This window comes from Arachis ipaensis, chromosome B03 (genome assembly GCF_000816755.2).
Source record: "Arachis ipaensis cultivar K30076 chromosome B03, Araip1.1, whole genome shotgun sequence".
Classification (NCBI taxonomy): Eukaryota; Viridiplantae; Streptophyta; class Magnoliopsida; order Fabales; family Fabaceae; genus Arachis; species Arachis ipaensis.
Window position 1 is genome coordinate 24179092 of NC_029787.2, and position 25163 is coordinate 24204254.

The 25163-nt window shown below is 38.0% G+C and overlaps 1 long non-coding RNA gene across 1 annotated transcript; it reads left to right on the forward strand.

The window, feature by feature from the left end:
- On the forward strand, window positions 1251-2420 carry LOC110270037. Its single transcript, XR_002359037.1, has 2 exons — window positions 1251-1462; window positions 2154-2420. It is a non-coding gene; the product is annotated as an uncharacterized LOC110270037 (long non-coding RNA).

Here is a 25163-nt window from a genome sequence, read left to right on the forward strand (position 1 = left end):
GACCGCGTGACCCACGCGGACGCGTGACAGAGGCCACGCACCAGAAATTGCAGAAAACGCTCCCAGCGAATTTTGAAGCCCTTTTTGGCCCAAATCCAAGTCCAGAAGGCATAGACCAGAGGTTATGAAGTGGGGGAATGCATCCATTCAAAGGAGAGTCTTCAATTAGTTAGTTTTTATGATTTAGATTTAGTTTTGAGAGAGGTTCTCTCCTCTCTCTCCTCTCTTTAGGATTAGGATTTAGAATTAAGATTTTATTCGCTTTCAGGATTATCTCTTTATCAGGTTCAATATTCCCTTTTATTTACTTTTGCAATTCAATTTATGAATTCTTCCATGTTGCAGATTACTCTTTTGAATTAATGATATTCGAGGTATTTTAGTTTATTATCGCTTTCTCTTATTTACATTATTGTTATTCCCATATGAAGACATTTTTATTCCAGTAGATTTACTTTTCTCCTTTTGGTCTTGGTTAAGAAATCAGTAACTCAGGAGTTATCAAACTCAAACATGACTGATAATTGTTATCTTTGTTGATTAAATTGAACTTCAGTAATCCCAATCTTTTCTTAGGAAATAAATAGGATCCGAAGATCAAACCAATTAATCCATTGACCTTCCTTTATCTTAGTAAAGGTTAACAAAGTAGAATTAAGATTCAATTCTCATCATCATTGATAAGGATAACTAGGATAGGACCTCCAATTTCTCATAGATTGCCAAAAGTTTATTTACAGTCATTTACTTATTTTATTTGCCATTTAAATTGCTTGTTCTTCATTTACTTTATTTGCTAATGAAACTATTCACTCTTCATTCTCAAAGCCCCAATTTACAATCTTCATAACCAATAATAAGAACATACTTCCCTGCAGTTCCTTGAGAAGACGACCTGAGGTTTGAATACTTCGGTTATCAATTTTAAAAGGGGTTTGTTACTTGTGACAACCAAAACATTTGTACGAAGGGATTTTTGTTGGTTTAGAATCTATATCTACAACGCGACTATTTTTATAAAATTCTTTACTAGCAAAAATCACCAACGTCAGACACCTCTAAGTATGGAGACGCCACCAAAATCTGCAAATTCTGATCGGAGTTTGATGAAGAAACTGAAAGGGTTTGAGGGCTTGCAATGTCAATTGGGAATGGCCATACTGATAGTACAGAGCTTGGAACTGAAAACAAGCTGTCACGGAGGTTTGTTACTCTGTTTTCTTTCTATATAAATTTCTGCAGATTTTTTTTATTTTTTTTTTAATTCTTACGTTGTGGGGTCATGGAGGGGAAATCAGATACTCTTTAGTGGGATTAAACTCAAATTTTATCCCTCTATTTAGAAGACTAGTCCATGAGTTAGTTATTCTATTAGGTGCTTGTGGATAACTAAGTTTTTGATGATATGAACAGTGTGGATACTGGGGGTTCTAGTGATGGAAGTGATGGCAACACTGTGGGGGTGAGAACTTGCTTGCAATTAGCAATTTTTTTTCATGCATTTGGTTGACCATGTTGCCAATGGTTTATTTTTCTTTTTAAATTGATTTCACAAAATTAAAGATTAAATTATGATATTTTTCATCCTATGTTCAGGCTAATCAAACACCAAGGAAAAAAAGCTGTAAGAGAACACCAGCCCACTAGTATGACTCTATTCTTCACCAAGTGTCATATCTTGATGAACAATAGAATTGTACTGGGATCACAATTATCTTTCTGATACCATCACTGCACTAATTTTCTCGACCAATTAATTGAGTAGAGTCTTTATTAGTCTGATGTCAGATTATTTTAATCTTTAAGTTAAGATGAAAATTTACCCAAAAGTTTGTGATTAGTTCAATAAATGCAGTTCCCTTTAACATGGGATTTTGCCAGATCAAATTGAACTCAAGTTTCCTTCGCTGACAAGGTTTGTATTTCGCTGTGCCGGATTCTAGCTTCAACAAAGATGATTTGTATCCTTCTCCAATTTTTGGCTGTTGAACAATTTTTAACATAGAACTGAAAAAAATGAAAATAAAAAATTCTATAGATGAAATAGTGAAATTATGTTGATCTGCCACCCTGAATGATACCAAAATCAATTCACATATGATTGTGTTTTACATTTTTCATCCATTTGATTTATTTCTGTACTTTGTTTTCAGAAATTCTATATTGAAGCTAAGAAAATTGAAAAGATTAGATGACGATATGATATTTTCATCCTGTTTGGTTTTATTGGTGTTTGTCCTTTAATCTAATTCTCTTCAGATTTGATGAATATATGAGTTTGAAATAACTTGGACTCTCAGATGCTTGTCTGGCCACGTTAGCATCTGGAGGTTAGTGATACTGATATGCCACTTGCCTCCATTGGCATTCTTGTTGGTTGTGAGAATTTCATGCATATGTTTTGGTTCCAATATTCTTCAGTTAATGAGTTATAACTAAATAAGTTCACTCACTTATAATTCTTTTCTTTATAACCAAATTAGTTACAGCTCATTGTTCCCTGTATCTTAAGCAATATAATTAAAGGATAAGTTACAGAAAGAAAATAGTAGCATAAGTAGTTATTCTTAGAAGGGTGTCTATGTATAAGGAATTTTAATCTTTTGTTTTTTGTTAAAAACTATGCTCAATCCTCATCATAACACAAGTTTTGGATTCTACTAATTTTCTGTTGTTGCAGTGAATAAGCAGTTAAATGATAAAAAGATAGTTGCTGCTGCCTTGGAGAATCCTTTGATTTTTGCATATTATGCAAAACAAGTAACTTCAAATATTATCATTCATGCCAAAATTAAGAGTAAACTTGCACCAAGAGATTTCTAGTAAAAATATTTCTTGGTCAAGAATAACCCAAACAATAATTGTGGTGTCAACTGATTAGAATTAGAAATGTTATAGTTAAAACAACATAATTCGTGTGTTCAAATTTTAAACTGTTTGAATGTAGTGGATTCTATGCAATTTTTCTTTATGATGAATGATTTCTCTATTTGTTAACCCAACTGACTTATGTAGGGATTAAAATCAGAATTGGAGAAAGCTTCCCTGCTTTGGGCCGTAGTGCTATCTACTTGAAAGAATCACGCATCAATGCCTTGCCAAGGTTGGCATTCAGTTTTGGATATGATATTTCTTAGATTTTGGCTTTTTGTTTACTTTAGTCTACACCACATGAATGTGATCTCAGAATGAGTACATTTTAATGTAGCATGATGTAGCCTCTATTGTATTAGGGTGTAGTTGTATTTTTCCTTGGTATATGATAGTGCATCTCTTGGTTGAGCTTCATTTCTTCATTGCTAATTGCTATTTGCTCAGCCAGCTAATCTTGATATGGTTTGTTATTTTGCATATTATTAATTTAAAGATATCAATTTTCATTTTGTTGATCACTTATCTGAGTTTATTAATGATATGGTCTATGTTCTCACTCTGGAAATTTTTATTGAGGAACAAAAAGGCAAAGTTTTCTTGTGAGGAAAGCAGTGATGAAGAAGAAGAAGCAGCAGCAGAAAGAGCAAGTGAAGTTAATTTTGCAGATGAGATAAGTGGAATTAACACAGGACATCCTTCACCAACTTCATCTATTAATTATTAGAGCAGTGAAAATTGTTCAAATAAGTTAGGAAATTGAATAGGAGTTGCTTGCAATATAGGTCTTTTAATTTACTAGTATGAGGAAAATCATTTAGAGCCCTTTGGATACCCATTAACAAATTTTAATTTACTCAATAGACTTTGTTGATGTATGTTTGTTACTTATTATTATAGTTGATGTATCAATACACTTTGTTTATATTTTGAATTATATTGACTTGCTTGTTTATAGTACTTTTCTTTTAGTTTGATAATACAATAAATTTGTTTATTTTTTTAAATATTATAAATATTTGAATACAAATTAGATAAAAATTTGTATTAAATTTATATTTATTTTGTATGAAAACAAGTTTATTTTATAATTGGAAAAATAAAAAAAATTCTATTTTACCATACTGACGGATTTACAGACGAATTTTCTGTCTGTAATCAGAGTGTGAGATGATTTTCCAAAGTTCAAATTACAGACGGAAAATTCGTCGGAAAGTTCGTCATCTTCGGGAAATGGATGGAGAATTTACAGAGGGAAAATCTGTGGGTAACTGATAAAAATTCGTCTGTAATTTTCTGACGGAAAAAAATTCATCGGTAAATAATTTCCGACGGGACTTTTACAGAGGGACAAAATCCGTCGGTAATTTTGTCGGTAACCAAAAATCCGTCTGTAATAAAGACTAAATCTGTCTGTAAATCTGTCTGTATTAATCCATTTTCTAGTTGTGACTTCGTCAGTCAAACAGAGCTTCTTTATTAAAGAAGCAGGTATTAGGTTGATGCTTGCTCCAAGGTCACATAGAGCTGTCCTTGTACAAGCATCACAAAGTGCTTGGTATCATAAAGCTTCTAAGATCTTTAAGCTTCTCTGGTAAGCTGTTCTGAATGATTGTACTACATTCCTTAGTGAGGAGGACTGTTTGTGTCTCTCTCCAATCCTTCTTATGACTTAGAATGTCCTTTATGAACTTTGCATAAGAAGGTATCTGTTCAAGAGCTTCTGCAAAAGGGATCTTTATCTCTAGTGTTCTGAGATACTTCGTAAAGCGGGCAAGCTGTTTATCCTTTTTCTCTTGACAGAGTTTTTGAGGAAATGACATCTTAGCCTTATACTCATCAACCTTTATTGATGAAGGCCGAATACCATTTGAGTTGGAAGGGGGGTTACTAGCTTGTTTAGGAGGGTTGTTATCAATCAATGATTGACCTCCCTTGCATGGGCGTTCAACGTCCTTGCTGCTATCCCCTTGGGCGGTTGGACGCCCAATCTCTCCCCTTTCTTGGCGTTCAACGCCAACAAGGTTACCTTCCTGGGCATTTAAACGCCCATTCTTTGCCCTTTCCTGGCGTTCAACGCTAGAAGGGATACCTCTCTGGGCGTTGAAACGCCAAGAGTTATCTTGTGCAGAGACCTGGTTCTCCTCTATGAGCTTTTCATTTTTATTATACGGAGGTTGGGGTTTTAAAGTTTTTCCACTCCTCAGTTGGATAGCCTGGCATTCATCTGTTATCTACTTAGATAACTGCTGCCTGGTTTGATTCAACTGGGCTTCTATATTTCTGTTAGAAGCCTGAGTTTCTCTCAGAGCCTCTTGCAGTTCCAGCATTTGCTGGGCAAGGGCGTGCAGTTGCTGAGTCAATGGGCCATCCTGCTCTGGAGGGTTAGATTCAGCAGCTACTGCCTTAACCTCTACTTTTATAGAGGTCTCAGGAGATGAGTATAGATGCTGATTAGTGATAACTGTCTCAATAAGCTCTTGAGCCTTTCCTATGATCTTCCTCATGTGTATGAAACCACCAGCAGAGTGGTCCAAAGACATTCTAGCCATGTCTGAAAGCCCATAATAGAAGATGTCTAACTGTACCCATTCTGAAAATATTTTAGTGGGACATTTCTTTAGCATCCTCTTATACCTTCCCCAAGCATCATAAAGAGATTCACTATCTTCTTGTTTGAATCCTTGGATGTCTAGTCTCAACTGGGTCATCTTTCTAAGGGGAAAGTAATGGTTTAAAAACTTATCCACTAAATGTTTTCAAGTTTTTAAACTATCTTTAGGCTGGTTATCCAACCACCTTTTTACTTAATTCTTTAAAGCAAAAGGAAAGAGTAATAACCTGTAGACCTTTTGGTCTACTCCCTCACTGTGTACTGTGTCAGCAATTCGTAAGAAATCTGAAAGAAATTCTACAGGTTCTTCCTGAGGAAGTCCAGAATACTGGCAGTTCTGCTACAACAGAGTAATTAGTTGAGGGTTTAATTCAAAGCTACTAGCTCTGATTTGAGGTATGCTGATACTTCTTCCAAGAGATTTCTTGGTCAAGAATAACCCAAACAATGATTGTGGTGTCGACTGATTAGAATTAGAGGACTGAAATAAAAATTACCTGATCTAGGGAGCAAGACAATCCTTCAGTTTGTCCAAACTCAACAATCCCCGACAACGGTGCAAAAAACTTGGTGCGCGTATACGCAAACCCCCACACCCTTTCGTCCAGCAATAGTACCAGTAAGTGCATTGGGTCGTCCAAGTAATACCTGAGCGAGTCAGGGTCGATCCCACGAGGATTGTGGCTTAAAGCAAACTATGGTTGTCTTGCAGGTCTTAGTCAGGCGAAATCAAAAGGTTTTATTTTGGATAAACTTTGAATAATTATATGTCATAAATGCTTGGATAAAATAATAGGAATTAGCTACTAGGAATTATATGCTGGGAATAGAGTTGAGAGTTGGAGTTGTTTTGTCTTTCTGAAGTTACTCTGGTACTACTGTTGGTGCACGAAATTGTGATCTCCAGGCTCGAACAAATCCTGGTAATGGCTCCAAAGCTTGGTGCTCTGATCTTAATTCATAATTGTCACAACTTCGATACAACTGAAGGTCCAGGCATGGCCGAGATGGCCAGCCCCCTAAAACGTGATCAAAGGATCATAAGGTAATCCCAAGATGGTCAAAAAGACTAGTAAAAGGTCCTATTTATAATAAACTAGTCACTAGGGTTTACATGAGTAAGTAATTGATGCATAAATCCACTTCCGGAGCCCACTTGGTGTGTGTTTGGGCTGAGCTTAAGTGTTCCACGTGCAGAGGTCATTTGTGGAGTTGAACGCCAGTTTCTGTGCCAGTTTGGGCGTTCAACTCTGGTTTTGGATCCTTTTCTGGCGCTGGACTCCAGATTTGGGCAGAAGGCTGGCGTTGAACGCCAGTTTACTTCGTCAATTCTTGGCCAAAGTATGGACTATTATATATTTCTGGAAAGCCCTGAATGTCTACTTTCCAACGCAATTGGAATCGTGCCATTTCGAGTTCTGTAGCTCCAGAAAATCCATTTTGAGTGCAGGGAGGTCAGAATCCAACAGCATCAGCAGTCCTTTTTCAACCTCTGAATCTGATTTCTGCTCAAGTCCCTCAATTTCAGCCAGAAAATACCTGAAATCACAGAAAAAGACACAAACTCATAGTAAAGTCCAGAAATGTGAATTTATCATAAAAACTAGTGAAAACATCCCTAAAAGTAACTAGATCCTACTAAAAACATACTAAAAACAATGCCAAAAACCGTATAAATTATCCGCTCATCAACTGTCTTCTTTGCTTGTGAATGATCTTCTTCTATAGTAGGCTGTAAGTGATCAAAGACATTGCCCATGGTCATTGATCTCGTCTGCTACAGATTGAATGCCATGGCCCTTGTCATTCATTCCAACGGAGGGTGAAGCGCTTAGCAAGTCATTCTCCTGGCGTTCATACTCAAAACGCCACAGACAAGGTCGAATCTTTCGGATCAGAGAACGCTGCTTTTTGGGATCTAGCCTATACCATGGAGACCTTAATCTCCCCGAAGATTGGCTGAACTGGTGTTTCGAGAAGTCCCCAACGAAATCGTGGATTAACCATCTGAGAGAAATATAAATATAGCTATTGGCTCGTGCTTTTCTTCCAGGTACTCACATGAACCCAAGTAGAAGCGGGTGTTTGTCAGGCACGTTCGTCTTAATGTGATAAACAGAGCTAATTTGTTAGATCATCCTGTTCATCACAATGAAGATCGGATATACATCTTAGAGATAGATCAGAAACTGATCGAAGAAGAAACAATAGTACTTTTATTAATTCATAGGACTCAGTAGGGCTCCTCCCCTCAACCTAGGAGGTTTAGAAACTCATACTGAGGTGAAAAACAATGATAAACATGTATGATAGTAAAAAGTGAAGCAAGTTGTTCGATTGACATGAATAAAATCCAGTAAATACTAAACTAATGACTAGTAAGGGTACAACAGTCTTTTTAGTGCTAAAATCCACTTTTGAGGCCCATTTGGTAAGTGTATGGGCTAAGTTTGATGAGATCCACGTGATATGAGGTCTCATGCATGTTGAACGCCAGTTAGGGGGTCCTCTCTGGGCCTTTGGACGCTGGGCTCTGCTCTTTGGGCGCTGGACGCCTGGAAGGGGGGCAGATAGCTGGCGTTGGATGCCAGTTTTGGGCCTTTTAATCCGAAGCAAAATATAGATTATTATATATTGCTAGAAAGATCTGGAAGTCAGCTTTCCATAGCCATTGAGAGCGGTCCATTTGGACTTCTGTAGCTCCAGAAAAGCTCTTCTGAATGCAGGCAGGTCTGAACTGGACAATATCTGCAGTGCTTTCTCTGTCTCTGAATCAGACTTCTGCTCCACCTCCTCAATTTCAGCCAGAAAATACCTAAAATTGCCCAAAAACACAAAAACTCATAGTAGAATCCAAAAATATGAATTTAACACTAAAACCTATAAAAACTCAATAAAAACTAAACAAAAACTACTAAAAACTATATGAAAATGATGCCAAAAAGCGTATAAAATATCCGCTCATCACATGACCATGGTAGATTGGATTCGAAGGTGATTGCGCAACATATTTTCATGATGGTCAAATTCGATATAACAATCAACATCAAGGTTCTCCGAGGTAGTGTGGAGAATCACTTTGGTTACAAGGCGTCCTATAAAAAGGTTTGGCTTGCAAAACAGAGAGTCATTGCTAGAATATATGGCGATTGGGAGGAGTCAGACAACGAGCTTCCTCGTTGGTTATTCACTATGCAGATGTACTTGCCTGGTAAAATTTATTTCAAGTTTGGTTATTCGCTATTAAATAATTCAGACATTTATTTCAAGTTTGGTTATTCGCTATTAAATAATTCAGACATGTACAATAAGCCTACTAAATATGTCTCTTTAGGTACTTGGGTGCAACCAGTGACACAGCCTTGGCCTGGTTCCGCTGACACTGTCATGTTTCATCGGGTCTTTTGGACGTTTTCACCGTGTGTTGAGGCTTTCAAGCATTACAAGCCACTTCTTTCCATTGATGGAACTCACTTATATGGTAAATATGGTGGGACCTTGCTAATGGCCATAGCTCAAGATGGCAACGCAAACATTCTGCCTATTGCATTTGCCGTTGTTGAGGGTGAGACAAAGGAGGCGTGGGCGTCCTTTCTTTCGTATCTGCGGGAGCATGTGACACCACAACCTGGGATCTTAGTGATTTCAGATAGACACAAATCCATTGATGGTACACTGAACACCGAAGGGAGTTTATGGAAACCACCTCACGCCTTCCAAGCGTTTTGTACAAGACACATTGCATCCAACTTCATGATTCACTTTAAGAACAAAGACTTGAAGAAGGTTCTGATTAACGCGGCGTATTTGAAGTCGCAGCATGAGCTCGCTTATTATTTTGGCCGGCTAGAAGAAATGCCACGGTCACAGTGGGCACAGTATGCTGATGAGGGTCGTCAATTCGATCACACATCTCCCAACCCATCATCACCTCCCTACAACAGACCCGTCATCCAGTTAGGCACCATCATCGTGAAATCAATCATGTCCTGGGTATCCAATATGGGCTGGTAGTTGGGCTGGGGTCCGAGATCTGATAGGCTAAATGGCAACTGAAACTGGGTCCCGATATCAAAATGAACACTAGCCTCCGGTCTCTGCCCCTGCTGACTGGTCCCGGCCTCCGAGTGATGTGATCCAGGAGGTCTCAAGGATAAGTAGTCTCCGGGTACGGGTCCTGAAACAGACCCAACAGTCTAGCCTGCATCCTCTGCCCGGTGAGCTGGCTGGCTGACGGGGTCTCTGTTGCGGTGAACCTCGTTGCCACCCTGCCTCCCCCGCCTTGCACCGTGTCTACCTCTCCCCCTGGCTCTCCCTCGCCCCCTACCTCTCCCTCCTCCAGCAGCTGGCCTCATCTCCGGAAGGTGACCATCCTCTGGTTGATGTAGATCTGGGGCAAGTGGATGGTGGATGGGTAGGTCCTCTGGCACAACCCCAGCCACCACTAGGTGCTGGTCACCCAGACCGAATAACTCTATGTGCTCCCACTGCAGGTACCAAGTCATATATAGGAGGGACAAAGACAGGTCTATGTGATGGTGTATAGGTAAACGATGGTCGGCCCGAGCATCCCACAACTCGTGCCAGCCACCAAGCAGCTACGGGAACCACTCGCCTCACCCAAACTGACCATCCAGCCTATTCATCTTGTCAATGTTCAGTGGCCTGGTCAGAATGTGTTGTAGGCCACTGAACTGACGTACTACCCGGTCCACCTGATGCCACTTGACGATAGCGAAGCAAAGCAGTGGACATACAACCACCGTCGAGGCCTCCACCTCAGCTATCGCTGGTGGAACTAGACCAATAAGCTATAGGTCAGCATACGATGTGCACTCAACCTGTTCACAAAACGCAAATGACGACATTCAAATTTCAAATGCAACAGGTATTAAAGTAAAATAAACCTAAATTTGTAATACTTAAATATTTGTCACTTACATTCAGCATCCCAATCCTGTTCAGGGTACGCCTGTAATGCCTAAGCCTACTTTCGCCTCTGGCATTGTCCGGCCGATACTGGACCCACCTACAATGCCAACCACAATATTATTTTATCGCTCAATTTAATTAACTAATTAATAATAATATGAAGGATTTTTATAAGTATTTATAATACCTCTCGACCAGAGAAAACCAATGAGTATCACAGCCATCGGGCCGTAGCAGCAGAATATGGTGATAGGCCCAGGACAGCAGCAAGCTGACGCAGCCACCCAAATTGCGCTGACCATGCTCCGTGGCCCGGCACATTTGGCGGTACAGCCATGTCAGCACAGCCGAGCCCCACGATAACCGGCCACACGTCTCAAGGTCCTTCAGTAGGGGGAGCCACCTGATGTGCACCCGAGAGTCAGATTCATATGGGAATAGGATACCCCCTATCAACTGCATGATGTATCCTCTCGTGTACCTCAATAGGCGCTCCTCTATGGCGTCCTGCTCCAGCTCTCCACAAACTGTGTTGTGGAATCAAGTGAGCTTCACAGTCCACTTCGTCTGTGATTGTTTATCCTCTGGGCCGGGAACAACACCTAGAATCTGCTCACATAACTCCTCAATGGTCCGTCCCTGATGGTGCTGCTCCCACCCACCAATGCATCCACTCACAGGATCACCGTCGATCCTGAGTCCCAGTTGATAGGCCACGTCTTGCAGGGTGATAGTTATCTCCCTGCACGGTAGATGAAACGTGTGGCACTTAGACATCCACCTTTCTATCAACCCCAAAGCAAGTGGCCAATCGTGCTCGAATTCGACCATATAGGCCACATACTCAAACCCGGCTAGTCTGAGATATGGCCTAATCTGCTCCGGTGGTCGTGTCATCAAATTCCGCCTGGTGCGCAAAATTCAAAGCGCCTACCAAACGGAAACAAAAAATTAAAAAACCGGGATGGTGAACACATAAAATAACAATTTCACTGCTTATTAATTACAATAAATAAAAAATAGTGAAAAAAGTGTACCACTTGATCAAGCTTGCCAGCAATGTGCTCAGCGTGATCCAATCTTTACATCTCATCCTCATAACTCAATAACTGCTGCTCCATCTAAACACAATCTAGTAAAATGAAATCACACACATTGAACTCAGTTCTTTTTACGTTAACTAAATTATTAAAAAAATATTTAAATCCAAAATAGCTTATAAATTGGTTTCTTTCTAGTCTAACTTAACCTAATTAATTATTCCACTAATTACCTTCTAATTCACAATTTAAACTAATTACTCTGACTAAATTAACTAATAATTTACTTTGTTATACTAATTAACATGTTATAGACAACAAACAGCAATTATATTTAAAAACAACAACATAAAAAATCTAACTAACATAAAAACAGTTAACAGTAAGTCTAACTAACATGTAAACAATAAATCTGTAACTCTAACTAACATGCAACCTATAATTAGTAATTTTATTTAACATGTAAACAGTAACCCTAATAAAGCTAAAAATAATATCTCTAACTAAGCTAAAAAAAATTAACTCTAACTAGCTTATTATTTACTGACCTGGAACTGAGAATGTGATCGACAACAAACTTCAGAGACGTCGGAAAGACACAGAGGAGGAGCAGAGTAGATTTGGAAGAGAGATTGGAAAAGAAAGGGACAAAAGAAAATGGTTCCACCAAGTATATATAGTGCGCCGAACTCATCATAGAATTCGCCAGGTGTGCGGCGAACTCCATGATTTATATAGAGTTCGCCGAAAATGCGGCAAACTTGTCTTAATTACCAAAAAAAAAATATATTCTAAAAAATAAAGTTGAAATATCTTATTTAGAGAATTAAATAATTTTTTTATTTTATTTACGAAAAAAAATCCCTAATTACTGGTGTATATAGTAGTGGTCTATCTTTATAAATTTGCTTTGATTAATAATAATGACAAATAATTGCATATATATAGGAGTATTTGCTGTTTTTTTTTTCGATATTTCTAAGTTCGACAAGTTAAAAAATTTAATTCGCGTGAATTAGAATTTTATTAAAAAATTTACTACTAATTAATAAGATATTTTATGTACAAATTAAAATTTAAATTTCGATCCTAATAATTACTAAAATAATAAACGTATGACCTGATCACTTGACTAATTCACATTAATTATACAGCAGTGTTTACTAAAAACTTGTATTTGATGTCGTTCATTAATAATGTTATTATTAATAATTAAATCTTCATACAGGATATGTTTTGGTTCTCTAATAATAACTGAGTGAACCGATTAAGGGTAGGTCTATAATAACCTAGGTCTTCTTTTTAAGACATTTTCCTCACTAACCGAGAGTTTCTGTGCAACTTTTTATTATTATTCGGAGAAAATATCTCTAATACAGTAATACTATTGGTTATTAAGAACAATACTATTTGTTGAATGCGTAATTATCAGCAGAGTAAAATGCCGCATTTATATACACGATCATATTAAAGTCAATTATTTTTTCACCTTCCTTCACTTTTTCCCTTTCCCATCAATATAATAGTTGTCCTAATGTTGTTTGATTATTCTTCATGTTCTCAAAACTTTAGTGTAACGTTTTGTTACTCACACTGACGGAACTTAGTTCAGATAAGGGAGGGCTATGGTCCCCCAAATTTTTTATAAAAAATTTAGTAGTATTTTTTTAAAAGATAAAAAATAGTTCAATTGACTTAAATACTTTACTATGACTTAAAGTATCTAATAAGTTCAATAAACAATACTCTCTCTATCTTTAAGTTCAAATATAAAAAATTAGATATTTTTTATTTATTTAATTTAATATTATTTTATATTTTACTATTTATTTAATTTAATTTTTTATATAATAAAAAAATAATAGAATATTCAATAAGTATTAATATTATTGTATTGTATAAAAGGAAAACATATAAGCTTTACAATATCAACATATGTAGATAGTTCTTCTACTTTAATGAATCACGAAAAAAGTGAGATATAAGTATAACCTTCAAAAGTTCAAAAAGTTACATCTGATGACTTTAACCTTAACTTTTTGGAACGAGATATTGAAAAACGGTTTTAAATTTGACAATATCACCCAAACCAGAAAGATGAGATTAGACGAACTTATCTTAAATGGGATCCATATAAAAAATATTTTGACAATTATTTTCTATCTGGTCCCCCAAAATTTTGTTTCAAGTTCCGCCACTGGTTACTCAACACGCATTTTAGATAATGCAGAGCTATGGACATTCATTTGAGGTTGACAAATATTAAATAATTAAATTCCATCACCATCTATTTATGAATCCAATAAAAAACCAACATTTAACAACAATTTTAAATAAATTAAAACTAAAATAACAATTTATCACCAAAACTATTATCATTAATAAAAAACAAAAAAATCATCATCATCAAAACAAACATTAACCAAAAAAATTAAATATTAACAAAAATAACAAAACATCTTGTTTTTTCTCCAATTTTTTACCAAAATCAAAGAACCAAATTTGAATGTTTCTCTATGATAGCAATTGCACTATGAACAAGATTAAAACTTATAAGAAGAAACGTATGCATTAGCAGAGAAGAGAAGATTGGGATTGAGATGAAGGGAAAAGCTCTAGAGTATTGTATTCAGGTTGCATTACTGCATTTTGTCAAAGTACATATATAGGTGCAGTCCTTTATATATATATATATATAGTTAGCCATCAAAACAAAAATAACAAAAAACATTTTCTGATAACAAACAATTACTATAACTTATTCATTCGCAGTTTCTCTCAAACTTAGTAGTGGATTGAGAATCCACTCTAAATTTATCTATAAACTTATGAAATAGAAGTGCTGATAAAAGTTTAGTGAAAAAGTCACCAATTTGATATGAAAAAGGAATGTGAATTACATAGAATTTCTCTTGTTTACTTTTTTTTTTTGAAGACAATGAAGATGTATTTCCATCATAATTCTAAAAGTCGATTCGAATCAGTCGGTTCAATCAGATTAATCGAAAATCGGTCAACTTAGCCAGTACGATTAACTTCGTAAACTGTTTGGTAAAAAAAGTTCAAAAAAACTAACCAAACCGACAGTTAATCAGTGAACCGTCAGAATCGGTCGATTTATTTAAGGGTTTTCGGTTCAATTTAACCTTGAAAAAGAAAAGCCCCCGAACGCATCCCCAGTCCCACTCCTCTCTTTCTCTCTCAAAATTGAAAATTGAAAGAATTCTAGTCCCCAAACGCAGCCCCGCAGCCCCACAGCCCTGCAGCCACCGCAGCCACCGTCCTTCTTCGTAGTCATCACCGAACTCTTCTCCGCTAGAGACAGGTGTCACGTGTGGAAACTTTGTTGCCATCGTAGGAAGCTATGTCGCATGTGAAAGCTCCGTCGCCATCCTAGGAAGCTGTGTCACCGTCGTAGGAATCTTTTTGCCGTCATGTCGAAGCTCTGTCGCCGTCGTCGTCTCCTCTATTCGAGCTCTCTCTTTCTCTGTTTTTACCGGCAGTTCCCACTCCTCTGTCATCGATGTCACTCCCCTTCCTCCCTTGTTGCCGGTAAGCACTGTTACTTGGAATTATTTTTGCTTGTTTTATAATTTGTACTGTTGTTAATAATATTGAGTTGCTGATTTTTAGATTTTGATAATACTTTTGTAGTTATGTTAATAATACTGTTTAGTGGTTTACTAAATGTTTGAGTTGTGAGTTGCTAAATGATTCTATCAGATATTTTTTGCTGAGTTAATTTTGTTCATGATTTTTTTTATTGTATGTTAAAAGAGGAACAATCATAAAGTTATCAACAGCCACAAGACAATGTTGTCAATGCTGTCCAAAAATCTTAAACTGGTTCTTCTCGAGGGAAATATGATCCAAGATACTGCATTGAAGAAGGTTTGGTGTTCTAACTGTACTACTTTTGATCTTTACCTTTGTCATAGCTATTTTTTTATTCATTTTGTGAGTTGTCACAAAATTAAATATTCATTATTGATTGTTGTTGTAATTCAACATACGTTTCTATTTGTCACTCTGTTATGGATATATGGCATGTTGCTGTTATTCAAAATGATATTGTAACATTTTGTTCTTCAGTAGGGGACACGGCAAAACTAATTGTATTATTATGAATACAAATTCAATGACAAGTGTTTATCTAAACTGAAAGTTGCAAAATGCTAACGCTGAATGACCCCCTTTTCTCTGTGTGGTGTGTTTTTCCTTCTCTTTTTTCGTGTATGTGGTGGTGGTTGGTTGGGTTGGGATACTGTGGTGTCAATGACAAAATTAGTAGGTTATGAATAGGTTCTACTTAAGTTGGAAACTTATTTTTTCTTTACTTCGGTTGAATTCATACTTGTGATTTTATTGAAGGTCAGTCACTAGCTATGTATATCTGTTTAACAGGATTTGGTGAAATTTTGCCTAATTCTTCATGTTAACTTAAAAATTTGTTTGTTAATGTTTCTTTTGATAGTAGAACATTATGTGTTTGTCACTATGTACATTTTGATTGTTTTTAGTTATGAACTTTGATGTTTGAAGTTGTTTGTGAACTTCTATTATTAAATTATGGATAATTTATTATGTAAAATTTTAAATTTTATTAAGTTAGAAATTATTGAATTTATATATTTGAAATTATATATATTGAATTTTTGATAATTTTATTTAATATTTAATTAAACAAGTTGAATTCCGATTGAACTCCAGTCGAACCAGTAAACCAGTAATCTTACCGGTTTATTGACTGCTTCAGTTCTCGCAACTTTGATTTCCATATGCTTGCACCTTGTATTGAGGATAGGATTAGTTGCCAATAAGCTTGTACTTTGATTGTCACAGTTGATAGTAGGTGCAATCTGTTAAGGGTTTCCTTACTAACTCCAGAATATCAAGAGGTACAGTAGCAGATAATTAGCAATTAGAGTAATAGGAGGTGAGAGGTAGAAGATAGGATAGAGAAAGGTTGAGGTATCAAGGTGATACTCTCAAGGAAATATTATTTAGAAAATAAGGAAGAAGAATGAGTAATGAAAGAAGATTCACTTGACATTCGAGAGGCCAAACTCTCCACTAAATAGTCACTCCACTTATCCCTACCTAAAAGCTTTTCAGCTTTCTTATTTATAATATCCATATCCTAACTACTTCCCTAAACATGTGGAGTAACAATAATTTGAAATTTCAATCAGTTACGTGTTTTCTCCTCCTTCTATAAGTAAATTTAAAAGGAGTTAAATTCCGATTTGGTCTCTCCTGGTTTGTTACAATACCCTCCCCATGAAGATCCACCTTGTCCTCAAGGTGGAAAGATGGAAAGGTGATGAGCGGATATTTTATACGCTTTTTGGGGATAATTTCATATAGTTTTGAGTATGTTTTAGTTAGTTTTTAGTATATTTCTATTAGTTTTTAGGAAAAATTCATATTTCTGGACTTTACTATGAGTTGTGTGTTTTTCTGTAATTTCAGGTATTTTTCTGGCTGAAATTGAAGGAGCTGAGCAAAAATCTGATTCAGGCTGAAAAAGGACTGCTGATGCTGTTGGATTCTGACCTCCCTGCACTCAAAGTGGATTTTCTGGAGCTACAGAACTCGAAATGGCATGCTTCCAATTGCTTTTTTATTTTGTTGCTTAGATTAGGAAAAATTTTCTCTTTTTGGTTTAGAGTCTTTTATTATTTATCCCTTGTTAAAACACTTTAAATCTATAGCTCAGTTAATTAGAACGTGGTGTTTATGTTCATGGTAATTGGCTATCATATTTTTTAAAAACCTTTTTCAAAAATAATTTTTCTGCTAAATCCTGTGCCAAACTTTGAGTTTGGTGTTTTCAAAAATAATCTTTCTTAAAATTTTCGAAAATTTTCATAACTCATTTGGCTAGAGCGTTAATCTGTGTTCTTGGTAATTGGGTTAGAGTCTTTTATATTCTTTTCAAAACCTTCTTTTTCATAAATAATATTTTTTCTATTAAATCTTGTGCCAAACTTTAAGTTTGGTGTTTTCTTGTTGATTTCCAGGGAAAAATAATTCTGGCACTAAAACGCCAGAAAATGGGTGGAAGGCTGGCGCTGAACGCCCAGACCATGCCCAAAACTGGCGTTCAGCACCAGAAACAAGGCAGGGTTGGCGTTCAACGCCAAAAATGGGCAAGAATCTGGCGTTGAACGCCCAAATGAGGCAAAATCCAGCGTTGAACGCCCAAAATGGGTACATTTCTGGCGTTCAGGCGCCAGGAACAGACAGTGAGCTGGCGTCTAACGTCACTCCAGCTTCTGACTCTGGCACTCAATTGCCTGAGTATCTCTTAGATCTCTTAATCAGAATATTCATGGTATAAGCTAGAATAAATGGCGGCATTCATGAGAATCCGGAAAGTCTAAACCTTGTCTGTGGTATTCCAAGTAGGATTCAAGGATTGAATGACTGTGACGAGCTTCAAACTTCTGAAGGCTGGGCGTTAGTGACAGACGCAAAAGGATAGTAAATCCTATTCCAACCGGATCGAGAACCAACCTGTGATTAGCCGTGCTGTGACAGAGCGCGTGAGCGTAGTTTTCACTGGAAGGATGGAAGGTAGCCATTGACAACGGTGATCCACCAACACACAGCTTGCCATAGGAGGACGTGCGTGCGTGAATCAGAAGACAGAGGAAAGCAGAGATTCAGAAAACAAAGCATCTCCAAAACTCCAACATATTCTCCATCACTGCACAACAAGTAACCTTTAATTTATGCTCTCTTGGTTATTCACAATTCAACTGATAAACATAATTGACTTCCTGACTAAGATTTACAAGATAACCATAGATTGCTTCAAACCAACAATCTCCGTGGGATTCGACCCTTACTCACGTAAGGTATTACTTGGACGACCCAGTGCACTTGCTGGTTAGTGGTACGAGTTGTGAAAAGTGTGATTCACAATTCGTGCACCAAAAGGCCAACTGCAGTTTGTCGGCCCGCTCCCATGTACTTTCAAATTCGGGGAGATGCTGCCACTTGATTAGCACTTCCAGGTGTCCTTAGTTGCTCATACGGCTGTCCAGAACTTGTTCAGGTTCCACTAGTAGTTCTCCTTCCTCAGTGAGAGCCTCCGGCAGGCTTTGGGGTTCCACGGAAGATTCCAAACTCTTCTTAAGTAGTGAAACATGAAAAATAGGATGTATCTTTACAGAGGGTGTTAACCGAAGTTTATAAGCCGCCGCACCAATTTTCTCTAATACTTCATATGGACCATAAAATCTGGCGCCGAGCTTCTAATTTGGTCTGGTGGCAAGAGACCGCATCCTGTATGGGTGGATCTTCAAAAACACGAAGTCTCCTACTTCAAAAGTAACATCTCTCCTCTTTTTATCAGCAGCTTGCTTCATGCGATTCTGGGCTCTATTCAACTGAAATTGTAACTCATCGAGCATCTGATTGTGGTCTTCCATTAGTAGTCTAACTTCCTCTACTGTAGATTCTAGCCCCCCTCTTAACAATGGAGGCGGCTCCCTCCCGTTTAAAGCTCGAAAAGGGGTCATGCGAATGGACCCGTGATAAGTAGTATTATACCAGAACTCGGCCCAAGGCAGCCAAGTGGACCACTGTTTTGGCTTAGAGCCTGTGAGGCAGCGAAGATAAGTCTCTAAGCACTTGTTAACAGGCTCCGTTTGGCCATCGGTCTGTGGATGATATACAGAAGACATCTTCAAGGAGGTTCCAGCCTGTTTGAAAACTTCAGACCAAAAGGCACTCATGAATATTTTGTCACGGTCAGAGACAATGGAGGATGGAAACCCATGGAGGCGAACAACCTCCTTAATGAACAAGAGAGCAATGTCTTTCGCTGAGAAGGGATGTGCAAGCGGGTAGAAATGAGCATATTTGGAGAGTCGATCAACCACTACCAAAATTGTGTCCATCCCTTTGGACCGTGGTAACCCTCCGATGAAGTCCATAGAAATGTCAGCCCATACGTTTGTGGGTATGGGAAGAGGTTGAAGTAGGCCTGCCGGTTGAAGGGTTGAATGTTTATTTTTCTGACATACTTCACAATTTTTTACGAATTCCATCACATCCGACTTCATACCTTCCCAATAGAGAATGGAGGAAATTCTCTTGTAGGTTCTAAAAAACCCAGAATGGCCCGCCAATTTGGAGCTGTGAAACTCCATCAAAAGCTTAGGGATCCATTTGGAGGTCTTGGCAATCACCAACCGCCCTTTATACCTTAACTTGCCATTGATTAATTCAAATCCAGACACTGTCTCATCTCCTTGTAACAGCTTCTGCATAATGGTCTTTAACTTATCATCTTCCAAAACCTCGGTCTCTAGTTCCCCCCATTCAGCAGCTATGGGAAAAGAAAGAGATGAGAAGTGGAATTTCCGTGAAAGAGCATCCGCAACTCGGTTTTCATTCCCTGCCTTGTATCGAATGTCAAAATTATACCCCAATAGCTTGGATAACCATTTTTGCTGCCCTTCATCTGCAACTTTCTGGTCAAGGAGGTATTTTAAAGATTTTTGGTCTGTGAATACCGTGAAATGCTGTCCGAGAAGATAGTGCCTCCATTTTTGGATGGCCAACACAATAGCCATTAATTCTCTTTCATACACAGATTTGTTTTGAGCTGTTGTAGAAAGTTTTTGGCTCATGAAGGCAATGGGGCGCCCTTCTTACATCAGAACTGCACCAACTCCCTTTCCCGATGCATCTGTCTCAATCTGGAAAGGTTTGGAGAAGCATGGGACTGCCAACACAGGTACTGAAACCATTACTTGTTTAAGCTGTTGAAATGCACCTTCCGCCTCATCAGTCCAATGGAAACAGTCTTTCTTTAGTAGCTGGGTCAGTGGCCATGCAATGCCACCATATCCTTTGACGAATCTTCGACAATATCCTGTGAGGCCAAGAAAACCACGTAAACCTTTAAGGTCCTTAGGTCGCGGCCAATCTAACATAACCTGGAGTTTTTTGGGATCGGCTGCCACACCCTTTGATGATATGATATGATATGGCCCAAATACTCAATGCAAGATCTTTCAAAGCAACATTTCTTTTTGTTGACCAACAATTGATTTTGTCGTAACAGTTCCAACACTTGCAGCAGATGTTCGCGATGGCTGTCCACATCCTTGCTGTAAATTAGGATGTCATAAAAAAAAAACCAATGTAAACTTGCGCAGAAAGGGTTTGAGGATATTGTTCATTAGTGCCTGAAAAGTAGATGGTGCGTTGGAAAGCCCAAATAGCATTACTAGGAATTCGTAATGACCCTCGTGCGTGCGAAAAGTGGTCTTGTGGATATCTTCCTCTTTCATCCGGATCTGATGGTATCCCGATTTCAAATCGAGTTTGGAGAAAACCGCAGCCCCCTCCAATTCATCCAACAACTCTTCGATTATAGGAATCGAAAATTTGTCCGGAACGGTGATTTTGTTGAGCGCCCGATAATCAACACAAAATCGCCATCCTCCATCCTTTTTCTTCACAAGAATTACTGGACTAGAGAATGGGCTAGTACTAGGTCTGATAATTCCTATTTGAAGCATTTCCTCAATTATCTTCTCCATTTCCTCCTTCTGATAGTGAGGATACCGATAAGGGCGTATGTTGGGAATATTTGAATTCTCTTTTAATACTATGGCATGGTCATGTGATCTCTGAGGAGGAAGACCAGATGAGGACTGGAACAGATAATCGAATTGGCTCAAGAGTTCAGTGGTCTCGGAAGAGATGGTGACAGAATCTTGATCGGCATCAGGGCAGAATAACGGAGTAACAAAAAATCCCTCTTCAGCATTTTGCAGGGGTTGTAGAGTCATCTTACTACTGGCATGAGTCCTTCCCAAGGTTGGATCACCCTGTAATGTAACCTTCGAACCATCTTGTACCTAGCTAAGCGATAAAGTGTTGTAGTTGCCTTCAATTTCCCAAGACTGGCGACCCAACCAGCACCCAAAACTACTTCGGATCGTCCTAAGTCCATAACCAAAAAGTTTGCAATGATGGAAATTCCTTGCACCAGAATTTTGACGTTCTCGCATCCACCTAACCCTTGCTCAATCGCGCCATTACCCACCTCGATATGGAATGGAGGTAGGCACATCAGTGGTAAACCCAAAGTGGAGACTAGAGTAGAGGAAATGAAATTAGCCTCAGCACCTGGGTCGACCAAAATAACCACCTCCCTACCATTGATGACCCCACGCACTTTCAGAGTTTGATGGGATGTGAGACCAAGTAGCTAAGGGATGAGAGGTGCAGAGACAGTGTGTGAAGAGCTATATCAGGTTCTACCATGGGAGGAGCTGCCTCAAGGTCTTGTGGTTCGTCATCATCCTCACCCAAAAGGATCAGCTGTTGGTGGCGGAATTCGCATGTGTGACTAGAATTCCACTTGTCACCACATCGAAAACATAGTCCTCGCCGTTGTCGCTCACTCCATTCTTCATGGGAAATCCAACATGAAGTAGGCTTGGATCCACTAGAATTTGAAGCAATAGAGGGGCCAGTGTCATTCTTTGAGTCTGATTTGGAAGTAGTAACAATGGGAGGCTTACTCTGGTCTACCGGAGGAGAGTGAGTATTGGGCCTGGCCCAATTAGAGGTTTTAGAAACCCTCCACCCTGAACGTGATGATGCATCTTGCTTTCTACCCCTTGGGTGCATTCCTTCTGCTTCCCATGCTAAATTCCTGGCTTCAATAACCATTGCTCGATCCATTAACTCCTGGAGGTTCTCAAAATCCTCCACTTTCAACTCCGATTTGATGGTTGATTTGAGGCCTTCATGAAACATGCACAATAAGGTGTCACCTCCCAATTGTCGGTGAGAGCGTGCCGCTAGTTCGAAATCGCGGCGGTATGCCATCACTGAACCTGTTTGCTTCACCCGTAGTAATGGAGCTAGTGGGTTGGCCACCGCGCCAGGTTCAAAGCGCTTAAGCAAGTCTTGTTTGAAGCGGATCTACGTGTGAAAAGTAGATTGGGATTCCCATCATTCGAACTACGTCAAAGCTTCTCCATGAAGTGCTAGCACCGCGTATTCAAGCTTGTCCCCCACCGGAGTTTCTGAGATGCGAAAATAGCGATCCATTTGCACTAGCCATCCGCTCGGGTCCGACCCATCAAAGGAAGGGATGTCCACAGAGCGATTGCTGTCGCCCCTGTTTGGAATGGGATGTCATCGACGTCCGCCTCCAGGATCATCGTTGTGTGAGTGTCCACCTTCGGCTTCGGGTGTTGGTTGCTGTGAACGTAGCACCAGTTCTTCCATTCGTTTCATCATTGTTTCCAATAATTGGGTTTGTTCAGCGACCTATTTTTTCAAACCATCCACGCGTTCTTCCATGGCAGCGGTGGTGCGAGTAGAGACCATCTATGGGTACTAATCCCAGATCAGTGTCTGATACCAATTGTTAAGGGTTTCCTTACTAACTCCAGAATATCAAGAGGTACAGTAGCAGATAATTAGCAATTAGAGTAATAGGAGGTGAGAGGTAGAAGATAGGATAGAGAAAGGTTGAGGTATCAAGGTGATACTCTCAAGGAAATATTATTTAGAAAATAAGGAAGAAGAATGAGTAATGAAAGAAGATTCACTTGGCATTCGAGAGGCCAAACTCTCCACTAAATAGTCACTCCACTTATTCCCTGCCTAAAAGCTTTTCAGCTTTCTTATTTATAATATCCATATCCTAACTACTTCCTTAAACATGTGGAGTAACAATAATTTGAAATTTCAATCAGTTACGTGTTTTTCCCTCCTTCTATAAGTAAATTTAAAAGGAGTTAAATTCCGATTTGGTCTCTCCTGGTTTGTTACAGAATCACTTATTTGACTCAATTTTTTAAGAAGCTGTTGAATTGAGAATAATTTAGACTATGCAACAGTCATACTTCTATTCTCAGCTTCAGTGCTAGTCCTACTTACCTTGGCTTGTTTATTGCTCTTCTATGACACCAAATTATTCTCAAGATACACAAAATAGTCAGAAATAAATTTTCTATCTTTTAAATTTTCTGCCCAGTTAGAATCTGTAAAAACAACAAGTCTAAGATTAGTACATTTTTGAAATTGAATGTCTGCTGTAACTATACCTGTGACATATCTTAGAATATGTTTATTGCCTTCCAATGGTCACTTATAGGAGAGTGCATAACTTGAAAGACCTTCTTTATAGAAAAGGTAAGATCAGGTCTAAAAGTGGTAAGATATTGAAGTGCTATCATAATTTCTCTGTAATGTTTGGGATTATCAAAGTGCTCAACCCTACAATTAGATGTCAACTTCAAACTTAACACTATAGGAGTGGGCATCATGGGGCTTGCTGTATCCTTTTTTACCTTTTGACAATAACTCTTTAATATATTTTTGTTAAGAGGCTAGAATTGAATCATCTGCCAAATATAAAAATTTTAGACCAAGAAAATAACTAAGCTTAGCAAGATTTTTTAAAGAGAAAATTTGATTAAGATCTGATATAAGCTTGTCAATTTTTTTCCTCTGACAACTATGTCATTTATATATGCCAAAAGAAAAGTAGTAAAATGATTAGTATGTGATGCGCCAAAAATTTGATGGCACTAATCTTGGCAAGTGCATCAAATCCTTCAAGTAATAGCACGGTGAGTAGATATTATTCTCACAAAGATTAAAGAATTGAGCAAGCGACTTCTAATTAAATCTTCTAATTAGATCGGCCAAACTTTTGTAAGAGGAAAGATGTGAATCTTGAAATAATAAAGAACAGTAAAATAGACTATTTGGTGTGAATGAATGCTTACGAAGATAGAGAAATAAACAGTAAATAAAAATGTTAAAGGCTTCGGAGATATTTAACTTTCAGAACGGAAATCCTCATGAATTCAATTCCTCTTTAACTTATCTAATCACCAATTCATTGGTCAATTAATTAAGAGAAAGAGGTTAAGAACAATCCCAATTTAACGTCGCACAACTTTCAAAATTCTATTCCTAATCAAGTTGAAAAATTATGAAAAAGAGTTTCAAGCTAATCCCGATATTAAATTTCCTAAAGTAATAACATAATTCAATATAGAATTAGAATATTTTCCAATACTTCTAACCATTAAGATAAAGAACGAAACTCAATTCTTGAAAAAGTATCAATATATTAATCAAAATAAAATAAACAATCACATTACCAATCCATGAAAAATAAACAGAGCTCCTAACCCTTAACAAAAGAGAGTTAGTTACTCATGATGAATAGAAAAATAAAAACTAATGAATGAGATGCTGGATGCTAGATGATCTTTCTCGTGAATCATCTCTTCCTTATTTATATCCTAAGTCCTATCATAGAATTCAAATTCAAACTAAATATAATCTTATCTTTTTAAAGATAAGATAGTTAAAACAACAATTCAAATCTAAACTAAAACCGAATCTTATCTTCTAAAAGAAGTTAATAATAACTAATCATTCAAATCTTGAATCTTTGGGTTGAATTGGAACTTCGTAGAAGAGGATCATGGGCCTGGAGCTGGACTTGGGACATTAGCGCCAGACTTGGATGTATTTTGGACCTCTGGGTGTGACAAAATCACTTGAAGGCACCCAGTATGTCGAAGATCCTCTGAAGATGGACACCCACTCTTGGCACCAAGCTTGAGCTTTCCATTTCCATCGAAGGCGTTGGGCGTTGCTTCCTTGGGCATTGTACTTGTGAATTTGGGTGCTGGGCACCT